Genomic DNA, 22,903 nt, shown 5'->3' on the forward strand with positions numbered 1-22,903 from the left:
CAGCTAGCTCCTTAGTTTATTTCCCACATTAATGTGAACCCTCTTTCCCATATTAAATAAATTCCACAAAGTCTAAGACCATATCATTATTCTAATAGTAGTCCATTGCTGTTTATCAAAATTTATTCCTACTTTAATGTCCTTACAATCATCTAGGCCACTCTATCAAACTCCTACATGTTCATTACTGACTTTACCATATTATTCACCTCTCCAACACTTGGTGTTATCATGAAGGCTTTTAATCTGCTTGTATCTGACCCATCTAACAAACAAACCCCATAGATTCTTCACCTCTTAACTGCTAATTTGCCTTCTGTCCATTTGACTACCACTTCACCTATCACCATCACAACTCTGAAATATTATTTAATACACTCCAGTTCCATACATTATTCCTTATGAAGAGTATGTATTCAGTGATACAACACAATGAGTTAGAGCATTATGTAAATGTATTATTAGGCTCTTAATCTACACTGGAGGAAGTGATCCCTAAGCAGATTTGGGACACATGAGTGAGACTTACTCTTGTTAGGGTGTGAGAGAAGAGAAGGAACATTCCAAAAAGAGAGAAAAAAATATATGAGTTTGCTGAAGCAAGAAAGAGAGGCCAGGAGAGTTGAGTCATAGAAATCGTATGTATGGAGGAGGTAGTAAATGATGTGAGATTTGACTTGAGGTGTTGGCAGAGACCGAAGCTGGATAGACAACATGAATGTTTCATAAATGTCTAGTTATAGATCATTTGGCTTCAGTGTGAAGTGGTGAGCAAGTGTCAATTGGAAGGCAAGTGAGAAGGAAGGTGAGGTTGTGAAACGACTTAAAAGCTATTTCATAGACAGGATATAGAGAAATAGAGAGGATATTTGGTAGCTTAGGTATGTAGCAGAATGTGGAAGTGAGAATTCTGGCAGTGGGGATGAAAAATAGTGGAGAGATTTAAGAAATATTTATAAGGAAAATCAATGGGCTGAGGTAGTTTATTGGAATAAAGAAGAATGAAATATGAGCTTGACAAGCAAGTTTTACAGCTTGAGCTAATAGGTAAATATATGATGGTGCCATGTGTTGAGGTTAAAGTAGAATAAAAGGGAGCATCTCTGGAGCAAGAAAGCAATTGGTCACAATGCAGTTAAAGTAAACAAAAATGAAAGTGGAGGACTCAGAAGAATGGGCTGGGGAAATGTATTAGATGGCCTTCAGGATATTGATAACAACCGAAACAAACATGAGGTTCAAGCCAGACTTTATCCTTTTATTATTTTTTCATGTCCTCCATTTCATATTCAATTAGTTATTAAGTCCAATCAATCCTGTTCCCTAAATATCTCTCTTATCCATCCTCTTACCATCATTAGACTTCAGGTGCACTGGAGTGGACATTTGTCATCTCCCTACGGGGCCACCTTTTCACTTTCATTCACTGGAGAAGGAAATGGCAACCCACTCCAATGTTATTGCCTGGAGAATCCCAGGGATGGTGGAGCCTGGGGGGCTGCCGTCTATGGGGTTGCACAGAGTTGGACACGACTGAAGCGATTTAGCAGCAGCAGCAGCAACTGGGCCACCAGAGTCCCACCCCTCAATCTCACCCCTATTCAACATCCCCATTTATACTGCCATCACAGAGATGAGTCACACAATTAGCTCCACCATATTCCTCATTTGCTCAAAATTCTTCACTTGCTCCCCATTCCTGTGAAGCGTGAGTTTTATATCCCTGTGCACAGCATGTACTTCCCTATATGATTTAGATCTCATTATTTACCCAAACATTCCAAGCTCCTTCAATGCTCTGCAATTGTGTATTTCTTATTCATGTTGCCTCTTTTGCCTGCAATACGTCTTCATAGTCTTCAAGTCTCAATAAGTGAAAAGCATTTTTCTGGTTAAACAAAGGTGCTTGTCTAGTGGTCTCACTGCCCTTTGCCTTTCTCCCCCTCTTTGGTGATTTATTTGTTGTTCAGTCCACCCGCTATGCAAATAATTGGAGGGCAAAGTCTGCATCTTTGCAGTTTTGGATCACAGTGCCTGATATAGCCTGTGAGTAGGCATGCAAAAAATCAATTTTGAATAAATAGAAAATTACATTTTAGTATGGATGTCTTTTTTTATTGCACAGTAATGCATAGCGATTTGTATTGTGAATTTCTCCATTTCTTGGAAATTATCATAATCTCTATGTGAAATTTTATTTATTAGAGTTAAAACATAATGATCTCATTTATATTAAATCTGTGAATTTCATAGACCTTTCTTTATGGGCTAACTTCAGACGGTATGCTTTCTATTGAGATAGAATACTGTATAATTTCTCTAAATTGCTAAAACACGTAGTCACTGAAGAGGAAGTGGTACACAAGAAAAATGCCACAGAGGAACACAACATGGTGAGATTCAAAAGACAACCACGGTTGGGTGCAGGTAATATCTCATATCATACTGGTGTGAATGCATTTCACAGTCTACACTTTAATTATACTGTACACTTCGCTAATGGCTCTGTCTCCAGAAGGCCTCCTGGGAATAACCTGGCAGATTTCACAGGGCCCTGAATGAATTTTAGTATAATGAAAAGGTAGTGAATTCACAGTATTGCCTATTCAGAGATAAGATAAAGAGTAAAAATGCAACCTTCTCTTTAAGTGGACATGGGGAAAATGTTGACATGTCACTCTTACAAGTAAATAATACAATCTCCCATCTCATTTTTCATCATTGGCATGTACTTTCAAATTGAACTGGTATAAAGAAATATTTGGCTCACCAATCTTTATTTTATAGGTCTTCTCCTGAGTTTTTAGGAAGAGTGTATAACAGCACTGCATGTATATTGGAGTCATCCTTTCATGAGGAAAGATTGAACTTTGCTCTTTATAGTCAGAGAAGCTGCTACTAAAAGGAATTTGTAACTTATCTTATTTATTCAATAATTTCATTTTTCACTATTTTTATCCCAGCTTTATTGAGATAAAATTGATATGTGGCCCTGATATGTTTGACATTTTTCAAACTTTGGAACGCTATTTTATGTTCTAGGGAAATTTAAAGAATCTGGGGTACAAATACCTATTTATCCAAAACTTCCTCCAGCATTTGGATAAACAGCATGAGTGAAAATAAAAGCAGTGTGCCCGGCATCTTCTCTGTCTTGTAGATAAGATTACCTAAAAGTGAGATAAAACAATATCTCCTTCCTTGGTAGTCATTTCAAAAGAAAGCAAAGGTCATTTTTAATCAACTGGCCACTTACAATCCTATATACTTCCACTGGAATCACTTTAAATATTGCAGGTAAGAAAATTTATTCAGTAAACCAAGTAATAGAATAAAATCTTATTAAATCTAATTTGCAAGCATTGTCTATCAAAATATTATTGTGATTTGTCAATTTGTTAGCTCTGTAACTGTCTATGAAGCAGCAGAGAAAATTGTACAGAAAATTGTACAGAAAAATTTGGCATACACGTTTTCAAAGGAGGAAGATTGGAAACAAATCTCTATTTCTGTCACAGAAGATTTGAATTATTATCTCTATTAATTGACACAAATATGCATGTGTTTTCTCTTTTAATAATAAGATAGGAGGACTTCACACTAACTGTAGGGTAAGGAAATTTCATTTTCTTTTCAAATAAATAGTGCCATCAAGAGCTCATGAAGTCTTACAGGTTTCATGTATGCATTGTCTTGAGAACTTCATCAGCTCATTCGACAACTGTAGATTTCTGACCCTGTGAGGCATGGCTCCGAAGAAGGTGATGGCACCCCACTCCAGTACTCCTGCCTGGAAAATCCCATGGATGGAGGAGCCTGGTAGGCTGCAGTCCATGGGGTCGCTGAGGGTTGGACACGACTGAGCGACTTCACTTTCACTTTTCACTTTTATGCCTTGGAGAAGGAAATGGCAACCCACTCCAGCGTTCTTGCCTAGAGAATCCCAGGGATGGGGGAGCCTGGTGGCTGCCGTCTATGGGGTTGCACAGAGTCGGACACAACTGAAGTGACTTAGCAGATGCATGGCTCATTTCTAAGTCACCAGCAACCTTTCCTCTCAGTGCTGAACAAAAGCACAGCCGCAAATAATAACGACACGTGGAGTATGGAAGAATAAAAACAAAAAAAATGTACAAATAAAATGCTAAAATCAGACTCCTAGTGCTTTAGTTTCACTGATTGGATGGATCTAGGAAAGGTAGTTTAGGGCTGGTTTTTTATTTTTTATTTTTTCCTTCCTGCTTTTACAGTTCTACAATCACAATGGCCCTCTAGTGGGATGCTAAATTAAGAGGCATTTTGTTTGTATTGTTAGCATCTAGATCGAAACAGTCACAGAGAAATGTTTTATTATGGTGGGGAAAGGGCTGCTTTAATAAGGCTCTTAGGAGACTGAGTTTTAATGACGCTTAACACAATGTTTTAAACTACACACCACATCTACATGTTATTTCTTGTTAAATGTTGGTTATTAAACAGCAGGCTGGTTCCAGATTGCCTGCAGAGGGTAGTTAGGGTTGGCTGATACATCTCTGACAATTTGAATAGTTTATGGAGTGACAAGTGCTGTTTGCATTTAAAGGATTTTCCATTTTAACATCTGCACAGTGCAACAGTATGTATTACTACCCAATGTATTTCTACACAATATGTTGAAGGGTTAAAGCCAATTAAGCACAATTGTAAGTTTCAATTTCTTCTAGAATTCTGTGCCCTCATCCGAACTTAACATGCTTAGGCTGGGATGATTTCCCTCACTACTTAACCCAGGGATCTCTGTGGTGAATTGCTGCTCAAAACTGCAGACCAGAGAACAAGTGAGGGAAATGAAGAAGAGAATGTGCCCTACGGAAAGATGTAAGCAGGAGAGCACTAGATGTTTATAACTAGTATTCTTTAACCATTTAAAAAGGTAGCATTTTAAAATTAAAAGCAAAGAAAACAAGGTCTTAGAGTGCCTTTGTTCTCCCCACTGATAATCTCACATCTTTCTTCCTCCAGTCTTCTCACACCCTGAGGAAAACAAGCTATCATCGATGAACCAAGGAATAAAGCTGTGCAGATTTTGGATGTTAACTCTGAGGATTAAATGTGCTTAAAAAAAATTACACATACATGCACATATAGCCTGCTTTCTCTTTACATCTTTTATTTTTGGATCCTGCTTCAAAAGTTTTAAGTTCTCCTTTGAATCATTTCTTTCCATGTAACAGGTGTGCAGGGAGAGTGTGGCCACCTGCCACTTGGGAGAATATGCACTGTGGGGATGCCTGTAGGTGGCTCAGTGGGCTGATTACTTCAATTTCCTCTTTTTTTTTCCCCTTTAGGTTGTCTTCCCTGCCTTTTCCCTCCATGGCCTGATATCAAGAGAGAAGAATGTGTTGTGAGCTTAAGAAGCCCATAAGTACTCCAGGTCAGTGATTTTCAGTGGGAGGGTTAGTGATGGGTCTTCATCTCCAGGATCAGAGGGGGAGGGGTACTGTTTGTTAGAAAGGCTTGAGTGTTTATCAAAGGGAAAGTAGGCTTAAAATTTATCACTGTCTGAGACCACAGTAAGTGAGCTTAAAAATCTGAATGTTTAAATCTGAACCTCTTATGACCATGAAAATGCCATGAGTAAGGATATAATGCATTGCTGGGAAAATTTGTGTGATCCATTGGCTTAAGTTTAAAAAAGGGAAAAATAAGTTCAATGCTTATCCATGGTGCTGGCCACATACTAAGGTCAAGCACTTCATGGAGTTTGGAATTAAACATGCCAAGACTCTCCAACACTTGGGCATTTCTTCCTAAGTGACAATCCTGTGGGTATTGAAGGATATTGATTGAAGATCAAGTTTAGATAGCCCTGTTTTTTTGTTTTTGTTTTTTTTCATAAGCATGGAAAAATCAACCACAAATTCAATCAGTGTCTCCTTAAACTATCTGAAATTATGTGTTAGCATGGCGGTACCCATACAAGCTGGAATTAAGATCGCTGAGAGAAAAACCTCAGATATACAGATGATAACACTCTAATAGCAGAAAGCAAAGAGGAACTAAAGGGCCTCTTGATGAGGGTCAAGTTCAGTTCAGTTCAGTTCAGTTGCTCAGTCATGTCTGACTCTTTGTGACCCCATGAACCGCAGCACGCCAGGCCTCCCTGTCCATCAACAACTCCCGGAGTGAACTCAAACTCACGTCCATCGAATCGGTGATGCCATCCAGCCATCTCATCCTCTGTTGTCCCCTTTTCCTCCTGCCCCTAATCCCTCCCAGCATCAGAGTCTTTACCAATGAGTCAACTCTTTGCATGAGGTGGCTAAAGTATTGGAGTTTCAGCCTCAGCATCAGTCCTTCCAATGAACACCCAGGACTGGTCTCCTTTAGGATGGACTGGTTGGATCTCCTTGCAGTCCAAGGGACTCGCAAGAGTCTTCTCCAGCACCACAGTTCAAAAGCATCAATTCTTCAGTGCTCAGCTTTCTTCACAGTCCAACTCTCACATCCATACACGACCTCTGGAAAAACCATAGCCTTGACTAGACAGACCTTTGTTGGCAAAGTAATGTCTCTGCTTTTCAATATGCTATCTAAGTTGGTCATAACTTTCCTTCCAAGGAGTAAGCGTCTTTTAATTTCCTGGCTACAGTCACCATCTGCTTGATGAGTGTCAAAGAGGAGAGTGAAAAAGCTGGCTTAAAGTTCAACATTCAAAAAAACTAAGATCCTGGCATCAAGTCCCATTACTTCATGGCAAATAGAAGGGGTATGGGGGAGGAAGTGACAGATTTTCTCTTCTTGGACTTCAAACTCACTGAGGATTGTGACTGCAGCCATGAAATTATAAGATGCTCACTCTTGGAAGGAAAGCTATGATGACCTAGACAGCATATTAAAAAGCAAAGACATCACTTTGCTGACAAAGGTCCACATTGTCAAAGCTACGGTCTTTCCAGTAGTCATGTACAGGTATGAGATTTGGACCATAAAGAAGGCTGAGTGCCAAAGAATTGATGCTTTCACATTGTGGTGTTGGAGAAGACTCTTAAGAATCCCTTGGACTGAAAGGAGAATCAGTCAATCCTAAAGGAAATCAACTCTGAATATTCACTGGAAGGACTGATGCTGAAGCTGAAGCTCCAATATTTGGCCACCTGGTATGAAAAGCAGACTCACTGGAAAAGATCCTGATGCTGGACTGAAGGCCAAAGGAGAAGAGGGTGGCAGAGGATGAAATGGTTGGATAGCATCACCGATTCAATGGACATGAACTTTGGCAAAGTCTTGGAGATAGTGAGGGATAGGGAGTGCTGGCGTGCTACAGTCCATGAGGTCATAAACAGTCGGACAGAACTTAGTGACTGTACAACAACAACAATACTCTTTTGCATGTTTAAATTACAGTAAGCCATGGTGGATACAACATGATTCAAACAGAACTCTCAATTCTAATGTTTCAAAAGCCCTTGGAAAAGACAATATGAACTCAAGAAACTAATTATTATTTCATCTTTGCAACTGATTTTCAGATTGATAGTCCTTAATCTGAATGAGGATAAATATATTCACTTCTTAAACAAGATTAATAATATCTACCTTATAAGCATTGTAAATAGAAGAATAGGGTTAATAGAAGAATTAAAATCAAAATGATATGAAGTATAATAATGGCTTTGTAACGCTAAGTAAAGTGCTATGTAAAGATATGAGTTATAATTGTTGACACAGTCAAACTGTGATTCAGTGATCCAAGACCTGAAGGAATTTCACCTTATCTTGAGTGTGATATGGTCTGAGATACCGCACTCCTTATTCACACTTTCTTCACTAAAGGAAAGAAAAAACATTTTGATTGCAAAGTGTTGAAGACACTGTGAGCTCCAAAATGGGAGGCAAGGGGAGGTCAAAGAAGCTACACAAAATATCATTATGTTTCAAATTGCCTATACCAAATGGGAATATCTAAATATTTTCCAATTAATTCTTTTATGATTCTCTCATGCTTAATAGCCATATTAGCATTGCCATGTAGCTGAATTTTTATTTCCAGTCTTCCCTCCACACAGTTCTGTTTGAAAGCATGGTGGTTACAAGATTAAAAATGTTCACATTCTGGCTATGCTCCTTACTACTGGTCATCTGATTTAGTGGCTACTTATTAACCTCTGTTTCTAAATTTTCCATCTGGGAAATGGAAATAATAGCAGTTCCTACCTATAGAGTTAATGTAAGATAAAAATGAGCCCATATCTGGGCTAGGCTAAGCTGCTTCAGTGGTGTTTGACTCTGCAACTCTATGGACTGTAGCCTGCCCGGCTCCTCTGTCCATGGGATTTCCCAGGCAAGAATATTGGAGTGGGTAGCCACTTCCTCCCCCAGGGGATCTTCCTGACCCATGGATAAAAACCATGTATCTTAAGTCTTCTGCAGCATTCAATATTAATGTCTCAAAATTAGGTGCATAGTTTCTCAGGAAAATGTTAATCCAAAAAAAAAAAAAAACCACAATGAAATAATAAGGAAGAATTCTTCAGTTCACTTCAGTTCAATTCAGTTGCTCAGGCACGTCAGACTCTTTGCAACCCCATTGACCACAGCATGCCAGGCCTCCTTGTCTATCACCAACTCTCAGAGTCTACCAAACTCATGTCCATTGAGTCGGTGAATACCATCCAACCATCTCATTCTCTGTCATCCCCTTATCCTCCTGCCTTCAATCTTTCCCAACATCAGGGTCTTTTCAAATGAGTCAGCTCTTCACATAAGGTGCCCAAAGTATTGGGAGTTTCAGCTTCAACAACAGTCCTTCCAATGAACACTCAGGACTGATCTCCCTTAGGATGAATGGATTGGATCTCCTTGCAGTCCAAGGAACTCTCAAGAGTCTTCTCCAACACCACAGTTCAAAAGCATCAATTCTTCGGCACTCAGCTTTCTTTATAGTCCAACTCTCACATCCATACAAGACTACTGGAAACCATAGCCTTGACTAGATGGACCTTTGTTGGCAAAGTAATATCTCTGCTTTTTAACATGCTGTCTAGGTTGGTCATAACTTTCCTTTTAAGGAGTAAGTGTCTTTTAATTTCATGGCTGCAGTCATCATCTGCAGTGATTTTGGAGCCCAAGAAAATAAAGTCAGCCACTGTTTCAACTGTTTCCTCATCTATTTGCCATGAAGTGATGAAACCGGATGCCATGATCTTCGTTTTCTGAATGTTGAGCTTTAAGCCAACTTTTTCACTTTCCTCTTTCACTTTCACCAAGAGGCTCTTTAGTTCTTCTTCACTTTCTGCCATAAGGGTGGTGTCATCTGCATATCTGAGGTTATTTATATTTATTCCAGAAATCTTGATTCCATCTTGTGCTTCGTTCAGCCCAGCATTTCTCATGATGTACTCTGCATATAAGTTAAATAAGAAAGGTGACAATATACAGCCTTGAGGTACTCCTTTTTTATTTGAAACCAGTCTGTTCCATGTCCAGTTCTAACTGTTGCTTCCTGACCTGCATATAGATTTCTCAAGAGGCATGTCAGGTGGTCTGGTATACCCATCTCTTTCAGAATTTTCCACAGTTTATTGTGATCCACGCAGTCAAACGCTTTGGCATAGTCAATAAAGCATATAGATGTTTTTCTGAAACTCTCTTGCTTTTCGATGACACAACAGATAATGGCAATTTGATCTCTGGTTCCTCTGCCTTTTCTAAAACCAGCTTGAACATCTGGAAGTTCACGGTTCACATATTGCAGAAGCCTGGGCTTGGAGAATTTTGAGCATTACTTTACTAGCATGTGAGATGAGTGCAATTGTGTTGTAGTTTGAGCATTCTTTGGCATTGCCCTTCTTTGGGATTGCATTCAAAACTGATCTTTTGCAGTCCTGTGGCCACTGCTGAGTTTTCCAAATTTGCTGGCATATTGAGTGCAGCACTTTCACAGCATCATCTTTCAGGATTTGAATAGCTCAACTGGAATTCCATCACCTCTACTAGCTTGGTTCGTAGTGATGCTTCCTAATGCCCACTTGACTTCACATTCCAGGATGTCTGGCTCTAGGTGAGTGATCATACCATCTTGATTATCTGAGTCGTGAAGATCTTTTTTGCACAGTTCTTCTATGTATTCTTGCCACCTCTTCTTAATATCTTCTGCTTCTGTTAGGTCCATATCGTTTCTGTCCTTTATTGAGCCCATCTTTGCATAAAATGTTCCCTTGGTAATTCTAATTTTCTTGAAAAGATCTCTAGTCTTTCCCATTCTATTGTTTTTCTATATTTCTTTGCACTGGTCATTGAGGAAGGCTTTCTTATGTCTCCTTGCTATTCTTTTTAACTGTGCATTCAAATGGATATCTTTCCTTTTCTCCTTTGCTTTTTGTTTCTCTTCTTTTCACAGCTATTTTTAAGGCTTCCTCAAACAGCCTTTTTTGCATTTATTTTTCTTGGGGATGGTCTTGATCCCTGTCTCCTGTACAATGTCATGAACCTCCGTACATAGTTCATCAGGTACTCTGTCTATCAGATATAGTTCCTTAAATCTATTTCCTACTTCTACTGTATAATCATAAGGGATTTGATTTAGGTCATACCTGAATCTGCCTCTTGAGAAATTTGTATGCAGGCCAGGAAGCAACAGTTAGAACTGGACATGGAACAACAGACTGGTTCCAAATAGGAAAAGGAGTTCGTCAAGGCTGTATATTGTCACCCTGCTTATTTAGCTTCTATGCAGAGTACATCATGAGAAACGCTGGACTGGAAGAAACACAAGCTGGAATCAAGATTGCCGGGAGAAATATCAATAACCTCAGATATGCAGATGACACCACCCTTATGGCAGAAAGTGAAGAGGAACTCAAAAGCCTCTTGATGAAAGTGAAAGTGGAGAGTGAAAAAGTTGGCTTAAAGCTCAACATTCAGAAAATGAAGATCATGGCATCTGGTCCCTTCACTTCATGGGAAATAGATGGGGAAACAGTGGAAACAGTGTCAGACTTTATTTTTTTGGGCTCCAAAATCACTGCAGATGGTGACTGCAGCCATGAAACTAAAAGACGCTTACTCCTTGGAAGGAAAGTTATGACCAATCTAGATAGCATATTCAAAAGCAGAGACATTACTTTGCCAACAAAGGTTCGTCTAGTCAAGGCTATGGTTTTTCCTGTGGTCATGTATGGATGTGAGAGTTGGACTGTGAAGAAAGCTGAGCACTGAAGAATTGATGCTTTTGAACTGTGTTGTTGGAGAAGACTTTTGAGAGTCCCTTGGACTGCAAGGAGATCCAACCAGTCCATTCTGAAGGAGATCAGCCCTGGGATTTCTTTGGAAGGAATGATGCTAAAGCTGAAACTCCAGTACTTTGGCCACCTCATGCGAAGAGTTGACTCACTGGAAAAGACTCTGATGCTGGGAGGGATTGGGGCAGGAGGAGAAGGGGAAGACAGAGGATGAGATGGCTGGATGGCATCACTGACTCGATGGACATGAGTCTGAGTGAACTCTTGGAGTTAGTGATGGACAGGGAGGCCTGGTGTGCTGTGATTCATGGGGTTGCAAAGAGTTGGACACGACTGAGTGACTGAACCGAACTGAACTGAATCAGAAAATGCTACATAATCATTGCCTCCTTTTACGTGTGTTCGTTTTGTGGATTGTATGAAGTTAAGAGAGTAAAGAAAATGTTCATAAAGAAGATTGAACTGAAAAGTTTGCTCCTGTCGCTAGCTGCTGCATTATGATTAAACTTAAAAGTGTGTCTGTGTCTGTAGCTATTACATTCTGAATAACTCAGAAATTTGAGGAATATACTTACAATATTTTGAAACCATTATCCAATTCAGCAGAGAAATCCCTCATGTCATTGATGAAAGAACAAAGACTTTGGTCTTTGTTGTTTCACTTTCATCTAACTCATTAAAGTAAACTAGCATATCACCCAACATTCAAGTCAGAACTATACTTGGAGATATAGTTGTTAAACATTTACCAGCAAGATAGAGGACAATCACTTACATTTAACACATATTCTATGCCCTGCAATGTAGAGGACATACAGTCAAAATGGGAGAGGTCCAGAAAGGAATATAAAAAATAATGAAAGAATGTCCTCTTTTAAAAAGAAGTGAAATGTACTTATTCTGCAGAAGATAAGACTCACAATGTATTAATATATTTTAGTAATTATCAAATAATGGAGTTTTTAACACTTCCATGGTTTCAGTGGGTGGTCTTATGCATAGATATAAGATTAAAAGGCCCATACTTTTCAACTCAATCTTAGGCAATCTTAGAATTTTGTAGCAACCAGAACCAAACCAAGATGATGATTTACATTGCATGGTTACACTGGGAATTAGTGTGTTTCCTACTTCTGGAAGTATTTAAACATGAACTTAATGAACATGTGATAGGAAGTATTTAACCTCAGAAAGTTCTCTAAACTAGGTGAGTCTTTTAATTCTTTTGCAATATGAATCTAAGTATTAAAATGTGAGTCTAAATATTAAAATATATGAGTCTAAATATTAAAATATTTCTGAATATATTTATTTAATGTCACATCAAATTCTATCTATTCATTTAATATGTTATGGGTTTTCTGCAATATGGGACACCCAGGTTCAAGCCCTGGGTCAGGAAGATGCCCTGGAGAAGGAAATGGCAACCCACTCTAATACCCTTGCCTGGAAAATTCCATGGATGGAGGAGCCTGGTAGGCTACAGTCCATGGGGTCGCAAAGAGTCAGACACAACTGAGCGACTCACTTTCACTTTCACTGTGTAGGCAGTAGTAGTTCTACTACTGATGAGTCAATAATAAAACAGCTAAAACCCTGAGCTTAGTAAAGCTGGAAAAGACAAATGATAAATGTGAACAAATACATAAAATACTTTTAAATTGTGATAGGAAGCGATTTAGCAACAGCAGCAGGTACTATAAAGAAAAATTTAACAATATATGGGAAAAGTGCATTAAGGTGGATGGAGGAAAGATTACTTTGGTTAAGACTGTAAGGAATGAGAGTCTATACCTTCTTTGTAGAGACACTAATACAACAAAGAATTGAATGGTGAAAAACAGTTACTATGAAGGTGCAGGGTAAAAAGACAAAGAATTTTAACTGTAAAGATCCTGAAACAGAAGTGAGTTGTGTAAATTTAAAACAAGGCCATTTTGGCAAGAATAAGAATAGTTCATGCCAAGGTTAGAGAGGTAAAAGAAGATGGCAGCAGAGGATGAGACATCACCAATGTAACGGACATGAGCTTGGGCAAACTCCAGGAGATAGTGAGGGACAGGGAGACCTGGCGTGCCACAGTCCTTGGGGTCACCAAGAGTCAGACATGAGTTAGTGATTGAACAACAACAACAAAGGAAATAGATGTTGCATAGTCTTGTCATAGGTCATGTTAAGAAATTTAGGTTTTATTCTGATTTCAGTTGAATATCACTGGAGACTTAAGCTGGAGGTTGATATGATATAAGTTATATTTTTGAAGTTAAAATGCCCTATGTTGTGAAATAATTCAGAAACAAATTTAAGAGTCAGGTGCAGGAAAAAGTTGATGAGTGAAGTTAGATTTGTTTTATTTATTTATACCTGAAGCCAGATCAGTAGAATTCTCCTCTGTCTTGACCTCTAGATCCTGGATACACATGATGAGAGAACCTACTAAGCTCAAGCTCTTTAAGCCTTAGCTGTAAAATGGGGATGTTGAAGAATATCTGTCCTATGAAACTTTTTGAAAATAAAATAAGGTAATAAATGTAAAATCCCTAGTATGATCAATGTTCAGTTAGTGTTAACTCATGTTATGCATAATAAACAACATATATTTTCCACTTAATCCTTTGGAGTAAGTATCTCAACAAATCCTTCCCTTCTTTTTGTAGAGCTGAGTCAAACACAATAGACATTTTCTAGGCAAATATCAGTGTACCAGAAAATAATATTTCAATTGCTACCTCTTTCCTTTGCCATAGGCAAGACTGCCAAATAAGGATAATTCAGTTCTGTTCAGTTCAGTTCAGTTGCTCAGTCATGTCCAACTCTTTGCGACCCCATGAATTGCAGCACGCCAGGCCTCCCTGTCCATCACCAACTCCCACAGTTCACTCAGACTCACATCCATCGAGTCACTGATGCCATCCAGCCATTTCATCCTCTTTCATCCCCTTCTCCTCCTGCCCCCAAGCCTTCCCAGCATTAGAGTCTTTTCCAATGAGTCAACTCTTCGCATGAGGTGGCCAAAGTACTGGAGTTTCAGCTTTAGCATCATTCCTTCCAAAGAAATCCCAGGGCCGATCTCTATATTTTATTTTTATTCAATCAACCAAATCTTATTTTGTATACTGAATATTATATTGTTTTCTGTTAGAAATTGTTTATATAAACAGAATTTACATACACACATAGAAAGTGAAAATATTATCCACAATCTTATCTTACACAGTTAGTCACTGTTAACAGGCTGTTCTATACTGATTTTAAGGTAACTATCCAAATTTAAGGTAACTAATCTAGTGCTTTATCTAGGAAAGACTACTTTATAATGGCTACATAAGTAATTGTATAAGTAAAACAAAGAGCTTTCTAAAATTCAGTTGGAAATATTTTCACAAGAATAAGATAAAGATTAAGAATTGTATACCACAAATAGAAAAAATATTAAGTATGACCTCCAAAATATCATGCAACAAATATAGGTACCACACACCTTAGTTGAGTAAAGTGGGAAAGGATGAAATGATCAACCCAATGTATATGGCATTTCAGATACAGTTTTACTATTATGAACCTTGTACAGTCAGTTATACAACTTATATTTATGTCCATGCCTAAATGGAGTCAGATTTGGTATAATATAAACTTAGTTGATGGCTTAAAAGAGACGTCATAAATTTTATCTCTCTTAATAGTGACAAAACTTTACCCTGATGTGAAGAATGAATACACCAGTTAGTTGCAATAAAGTATTTTGATGGGAAAACAATACCTACTTGTTTATTTATTCAACTCTCCTACATGCTAACACACATTATCTCATCACATTTTATCCTAATAAATATTAAAATTTCATCTTTTCAGATAAAAAAATCTGAGCTTCAGAACTGTTAAGTGGCTTACTCAAAAGTAACAGAATAAGCTGCAGGCCTCAAAATGTACTTTTTCTTTTTTCATGACAACACAACATGCTCTAACAGCTCGTATGAGAGACAGTGGACACAGAACTCACATATTCCTTTAAACTAAAGAGTATATTCTACTTGCAACCATACTGCTAGGATAGAACTTAACTATATCCCTCCGCATCCAACCTTCTCACTTGTTCCCACACTTAACAAAACATGTTTTGTGCCTCTGTGATCCAAAAATGGCCTTTCCTACCAAAACATCTATATACTGTGTTAGAAAGAAAGACTCAATATTTTCAGTCTTTGCCACTTTTACATTGTCTACTGCTACTGCTAAGTCACTTCAGTCGTGTCCGACTCTGTGCGACCCCATAGACAGCAGCCCACCAGGCTCCCCCCTCCCTGGGATTCTCCAGGCAAGATCACTGGAGTGGGTTGCCATTTCCTTCTCCAATGCAGGAAAGTGAAAAGTGAAAGTGAAGTCACTCAGTCGTGTCCGACTCTTGGTGACCCCATGGACTGCAGCCTAGCAGGCTCCTCTGCCCATGGGATTTTCCAGGCAAGAGTACTGGAGTGGGGTGCCATTGCCTTCTCCTTACATTGTCTAGTATCCTCCACTCAAGTGCACGTTACATTGAATGCAAAAACCATTTAGTTTATTCTTTCTTTCTAAAAATGTCTCTGCTCTTCTCCTGTCTCCTCACCCTATCTAAATCTCTCTCTATTTGGGCTTTATGTCTGTTGAGCTTACCTGGATGGCAGACCCAGCTGGTCAGTCTAACAGGGCTGGAGCAGAATGTAGGCAGAACCAGTGATTAAAAGTTAGAAACCTTTCCAAAGGAAAGCACTAAGATCAAGCAAAAGCATGTGTGCAAATTTCATCATCAGAGATGCATTGTGCAGAGCCTGTATATAATCTTGAAATAAATATTTGGAGCTGTGATTTGTGATAAACCAGAAATCAAAGAGGATGGAAGTGGATTTATCTTGCTTGGTTTTAGACCTTAGTCTAATAACTATCAGGGGATTAAACATTGCTTCAGGACTTGGGTCCTTTGGCTTCTGCCATCATTTAAAGAGGTCTAGAGATAACAAACTGCCTGGCTAACACAGACAAGAGATAACAGATTGCACTAAATATGTATTTTAAAAGTATGGAAAACAATGCATGATATGCCCTTCATAGTTCATCACTGAACGTGAAAAGGCTTACTGATATTTGACCCACCTTTTAAATGATGGAAATCTCCCACTTTTAAATGGTGGAAATTTTGCTTTCTCGAGCATTCTAACATTGACTCCCTATCATGTAATTGTCCTGGATACCACCACTGAGCTTCCACTCACCCATGATCCTTCCTCCCCTTGATCTTTTCCCATCAGCCTTTCTCTTATTGACATTCTATCTCTTTTACCTATCTGATTCCTTGATGTAAAGTATGAAAACCAACTCACTATACATTGGGCAACTGAAGGGTAACGTGTCATTTCAATTTGACCATGTTTTCACAATCATTTAAATCTCACTGACATTGGCGTATGATCTGTTTCATAAAATTTTAACAATGTTCTTCCATGAAAAACATTACAATGAATAACTTTTCATGCCTGGGTTTTGTCGGTGAGTACTTTTCTATCACTTTTGAACATTAATCAAAAGATAATATAAAGATGACTTTGTTTCACTTAGAATCAAGGAATAGTTTTAAAGCCATTTGATACTGCATTCAAAGAGCCATATCTCCTAGTAAATTATTCTCCATTCCTTTAAAGGTTCCTTTGTCATAAGTCAAGTAGGAGCATCAAAACTGACTATGATCAGTTCAACTACAAAACAGTGTTTTAATTGTCTTTCCACTTCTTTTCTCAAACTTCATATCACAAACTCTCCTTCTCAATTGCTGCCAAAATTGTAATTATGCCAAGCTTCTGCTTATAATACATTAGTATTTTTGTACTTCCTATGCAGTAGGTGCAAACTCCTTAGAGTGGCACTACAGAGTGTCATTATGAGATTTAATGTATTCATACCCTCTCATATACTTCATCCTGGTCACCCTAGGTAAATATTTTTATCAGGTAAATATTTTTATCAGCTACTGTGTTGGACTTCTGTGGTTTTCATCACTTCTTTATATCTGAGCCATGGCTCTGCCTCAAATACCTGTCCCACTCTTCTTTGCCAATCAAAAACTTCCCTATCTTTTACAATTCAGTAGAAGCTCCATCACCTCCACAGAATCTTTCTATTTCCCTAGACATAACTGTCTACTGTTTCCTTTGTGTCCTTAATCTAATATCCATAGCATATTACTACTATAGCATTTGTTATATTATGATCTTTAATTGATATGGAAGCTTACCATAAATCATAACCTGCTTGCGAGCAGACGCATGTCAGAAGTACCTGTAAATACAGTATTGGATATTGAGCTTCCCTAATGGCTCAGATGTAAAGAATCTGCCTGCATTGCAGGAGATCCATGTTCAATATGTGGGTTGGGAAAATCCCCCAGTATTCTTGTCTGGAGAATTCCATGGCCAGAGGAGCCTGGCAGACTATAGTCCATGGGGTCGCAAAGAGTTGGACCTGAGTAAGTGATGTACACTTTCACTATTTCACTTAAGACATTTAATAAATTCAATGGAAATTTGCAGAATGAAAACAATACAGATGGGGGAAAAAAACTTTGACAGAAAGAGTGTATGGAAATTAAGTGCACAATGTCAAAAGTCAGCAGAGGGAGATTTACATGAACCTAGGCAATGGCACTCCACTCCAGTACTTTTGCCTAGAAAATCCCACAGATGGAGGAGCCTAGTAGGCTGCAGTCCATGGGGTCGCTAGAGTCGGACACGACTGAGTGACTTCACTTTCACTTTTCACTTTCCTGCATTGGAGAAGGAAATGGCAACCCACTCCAGTGTTCTTGCCTGGAGAATCCCAGGGATGGAGAAGGCTGGTGGGCTGCAGTCTCTGGGGTCGCACAGAGTTGGACACGACTGAAGCGACTTAGCAGTAGCAGCAGTCCTTTCCCCACCACATCATAGTCCCTGAGAGTGGGGAGAATGCAGTTTGCAGGTGTTCTAGGATGGCAAGAATGGCAGAATGCTATGACAAATTCGGAGTATTTATGGCAGATTGCCAAAGAGATCAGAAGCTCAAAAGCTGCACTAATTTTCTGTAACTTATTTTATTTTAAAATGATATTCATTTTCAATACTACTTTTACATTAAAAGTATGTCCTTTTTCTTAAGAAGAGTTCCCAAATTTTATAAGCTTCCAATGCCACAAAAACTCCATTTACTCTTGCCAACCAGACAGGAAAACATGAAAACAGGACTGAGATAAGCCATTAGGAAAGTTACTGTTATATGTCCACAAACCTCCACTCAGTACAAAAAAGGCATCCTAACTTCAATGGGGTAAAATTGTTGAGATAAAACAGGTTTTGTAGACTGAGACAGATTCTGGGTACATGTCACAAGTTAGTTTCATAGTGTCTTTGCTTGCTATGATCATTCTTTAGTTCAGTCACTCAGTTATGTCTGACTCTTTGCAATCCCATGGACTACGGCACGCCAGGCTTCCCTGTCCATCACCAACTCCCTGGAGCTTACTCAAACTCATGTCCATAGAGTCAGTGATGCCATCCAACCATCTCATCCTCTCATCCCCTTCTCCCGCCTTCATTCTTTCCCAGTGAGAGAGTCAATTCCTTGGCAGGTTGATAAGAAGTCTGGGCATCCCCAAGGGGAGAGGGGTCTGGAATTCTCAAGGAGGAGGAAAGTACAAACTTTTTTTTCCTCTACATTCCTTAGGATTATACAACAATAATGTATCCTGCTTGAGGAAAGTTTCTGGAAAAAACCTTCTGGATAATCCTGTAATCTTAAAATGTAAATTATGGGGGTGAGTCTAGTAAGGTCCTTACAACCTCCAGACATTCTTTTGATTCACTGTAATAAGTAATTTCGGTTCAGTTCATCTAAAAGTATATAATTGCATTGTTAATACTAGCAGGGGGTACTCTTTCTGCCCCCTTCTGATGTCTATGTCAGAAGCTTTCTCTATCCCTTTTATACTTAATAAAATTCTATTACAGAAAAGCTCTGAGCAATCAAGCCTTGTCTCTGGCCCCGGATTGAATTCTTCTCCCTCAGAGGCCAAGAATCCTGGTGTCTTTTGTGGTTCAGCATAAACCTTTCACCAGCATCAGGGTCTTTTCAAATGAGTCAGTTCTTCGCATTAAGTGGCCAAAGTATTGGAGTTTCAGCTTCAGCATCAGTCGTTCCAATGAATATTCAGGACTGATTTCCTTTAGGATGGACTGATTGTATCTCCTTACAGTCCAAGGGGCTCTCTAGAGTCTTCTCCAGCACCACAGTTCAAAAGCATAAATGCTTCAGCACTCAGTTGTCTTTATAGTCCAAATTTCACATCTATACATGACTACTGGAAATACCATAGCTTTGACTAGATGGGCTTTTGTTGGCAAAGTAATGTCTCTGCTTTTCAATATGCTGTCTAGGTTGGTCATAACTTTTCTTCCAAGGAGCAAGTGTCTTTAAATTTCATGGCTGCAGTCACCATCTGCAGTGATTTTGGAGCCCCCCTCCACCCCAAAAAATAAAGTCTGACACTGTTTCCACTGTTTTCCCATCTATTTGCCATGAAGTGATGGGGCCAGATGCCATGCCTTATTTAATTTAATGTTATCTTCCTAATAATCTGGTGAACTATCCTAAGGATAAAGCCATTTTGCCATTTATGTTTATATTTAAGAACAACATTCAAAATATTTAACAACCAGTATGGTAAGATACTTTTTAATAAAAACCAAAACCTTAAACCATACTCATTTTCTAAATAAAATTAAACTATATTACCAAACACTGTCAAAGTGATGTATGTTATAGTGCTGGTTTTTTGTTAAATTATTCTAATGATATCAAAAACATTTGCTGATTTTTAAAAAGTGTTAGCACTGCATTTGCTTGAAATGACTGCCAGTCATGATTTGACATAAAGGAAAAACATGAAATTTGCTAACATTTCCTTATTAAATTGCGAGGTTTATATTCTACACATTATATAGATTAGTGGCTTATATACATTAGTGACTTATAAATTTCTCTTAATATCAGCATAATTCCAAACTCTTGTTTTCATTGTATGTGTGTGTTTGTGCATCTGTGTGTGTAAAATAACAACTATATTTGGGGGTTTTATAGTTTTTGAATAATATCTTACATTTTATTATTTTTTTAATTTAAATTTATTTATTTTAATTGGAGGCTAATTATTTTACAATATTGTATTGGTTTTGCCATACATCAACATTAATCTGCCATGGGTGTACACATGTTCCCAATCTTGAACCCCCTCCCACCTCCCTCCCCAAACCATCCCTCTGGGTCATCCCAGTGCACCAGCCCCAGGCATCCTGTATCCTGCATTGAACCTAGACTGGTGATTTGTTTCTTATATGATATTATACATGTTTCAATGCCATTCTCCCAAATCATCCCATCCTCTCCTTCTCCCACAGAGTCCAAAAGACTGTTCTATACATCTGTGTCTCTTTTGCTGTCTCGCATACAGGGTTATCGTTACCATCTTTCTAAATTCCATATATATGCGTTAGTATACTGTATTGGTGTTTTTCTTTCTGGCTTACTTCACTCTGTATAATTGGTTCCAGTTTCATCCACCTCATTAGAACTGATTCAAATGTATTCTTTTTAATGGCTGAGTAATACTCCATTGTGTAAATGTACCACTGCTTTCTTATCCATTCATCTGCTGATGGACATCTAGGTTGCTTCCATGTCCTGGCTATTATAAACAGTGCTGCGATGAACATTGGGGTACACGTGTCTCTTTCCCTTCTGGTTTCCTCAGTGTGTATGCCCAGCAGTGGGATTGCTGGATCATAAGGCAGTTCTATTTCCAGTTTTTTAAGGAATCTCCACACTGTTCTCCATAGTGGCTGTACTAGTTTTCATTCCCACCAACAGTGTAAGAGGGTTCCCTTTTCTCCACACCCTCTCCAGCATTTATTGCTTGTAGACTTTTGGATCGCAGCCATTCTGACTGGTGTGAAATGGTACCTCACTGTGGTTTTGATTTGCATTTCTCTGATAATGAGTGATGTTGAGCATCTTTTCATGTGTTTGTTAGTCATCTGTATGTCTTCTTTGGAGAAATGTCTGCTTAGTTCTTTGGCCCTTTTTTTGATTGGGTCATTTATTTTTCTGAAATTGAGCTGCAGGGGTTGCTTGTATATTTTTGAGATTACTTGTCTGTCAGTTGCTTCATTTGCTATTATTTTCTCCCATTCTGAAGGCTGTCTTTTCACCTTGCTTATAGTTTCTTTTGTTGTGCAGAAGCTTTTAATTTTAATTAGGTCCCATTTGTTTATTTTTGCCTTTATTTCCAATATTCTGGGAGGTGGGTCATAGAGGATCCTGCTGTGACGTATGTCGAAGAGTGTTTTGCCTATGTTCTCCTCTAAGAGTTTTATAGTTTCATATCTTACATTTAGATCTTTAATCCATTTTGAGTTTGTTTTTGTGTATGGTGTTAGAAAGTGTTCTAGTTTAATTCTTTTACAAGTGGTTGACCAGTTTTCCCAGCACCAATTGTTAAAGAGATTGTCTTTTCTCCATTGTATATTCTTGCCTCCTTTGTCAAAGATAAGGTGTCCATAGGTGCGTGGGTTTATCTCTGGGCTTTCTATTTTGTTCCATTGGTCTATATTTCTGTCTTTGTTCCAGTACCATACTGTCTTGATGACTGTGGCTTTGTAGTAGAGCCTGAAGTCAGGCAGGTTGATTCCTCCAGTTCCATGCTTCTTTCTCAAGATAGCGTTGGCTATTCGAGGTTTTTTGTATTTCCATACAAATTGTGAAATTAATTGTTCTATCTCTGTGAAGAATACCGTTGGTAGCTTGATAGGGATTGCCTTGAATCTGTAGATTCCTTTGGGTAGTATACTCATTTTCACTATACTGATTCTTCCTATCCATGAACATGGTCTATTTCTCCATCTATTAGTGTCCTCTTTGATTTCTTTCACCAGTGTTTTATAGTTTTCCATATATAGGTCTTTAGTTTCTTTAGGTAGATATATTCCTAAGTATTTTATTCTTTTCATTGCAATGATGAATGGAATTGTTTCTTTAATTTTTCTTTCTATTTTCTCATTATTAGTGTATAGGAATGCAAGAGATTTCTGTGTGTTGGTTTTATATCCTGCAACTTTACTATAATCATTGATTAGTTTTAGTAATTTTCTGGTGGAGTCTTTAGGGTTTTCTATGTAAAGGATCATGTCATTTGCAAACAGAGAAAGTTTTACTTCTTCTTTTCCAATTTGGATTCCTTTTTTTTCTGCTCTGATTTCTGTGGCCAAAACTTCCAGAACTATATTGAATAGTAGTGGTGAAAGTGGGCGCCCTTGTCTTGTTCCTGACTTTAGGGGAAATGCTTTCAGTTTTTCACCATTGAGGATAATGTTTGCTGTGGGTTTGCCATATATAGCTTTTATTATGTTGAGGTATGTTCCTTCTATTCCTGCTTTCTGGAGAGTTTTTATCATAAATGGATGTTGAATTTTGTCAAAGGCTTTCTCTGCTTCTATTGAGATAATCATATGGCTTTTATTTTTCAATTTGTTAATGTGGTGAATTACATTGATTGATTTTTGGATACTGAAGAATCCTTGCATCCCTGAGATAAAGCCCACTTGGTCATGGTGTATGATCTTTCTAATGTG

The 22,903-nt window shown here is 38.3% G+C and overlaps 1 long non-coding RNA gene across 4 annotated transcripts in view; it reads right to left on the bottom strand.

Annotated features, from left to right (window-relative positions):
- The window catches only part of LOC147355132 (uncharacterized), a 119,394-nt gene extending 103,416 nt beyond the window's left edge, over positions 1–15,978 (bottom strand). For 3 of the 4 annotated variants that reach the window (XR_015144263.1, XR_015144260.1, XR_015144259.1), the window contains exon 1: positions 15,873–15,978. This is a non-coding gene — a long non-coding RNA (uncharacterized LOC147355132). The remainder of the gene's footprint in view (positions 1–15,872) is intronic. The other variant, XR_015144261.1, reaches the window with a different exon arrangement.
- Positions 15,979–22,903: the final 6,925 nt, after the last annotated feature.

The sequence above is a fragment of the Bos grunniens genome, chromosome 17 (assembly GCF_055505025.1).
Source record: "Bos grunniens cultivar Pamir isolate PY7600 chromosome 17, Bosgru_T2T1.0, whole genome shotgun sequence".
NCBI lineage: Eukaryota > Metazoa > Chordata > Mammalia > Artiodactyla > Bovidae > Bos > Bos grunniens.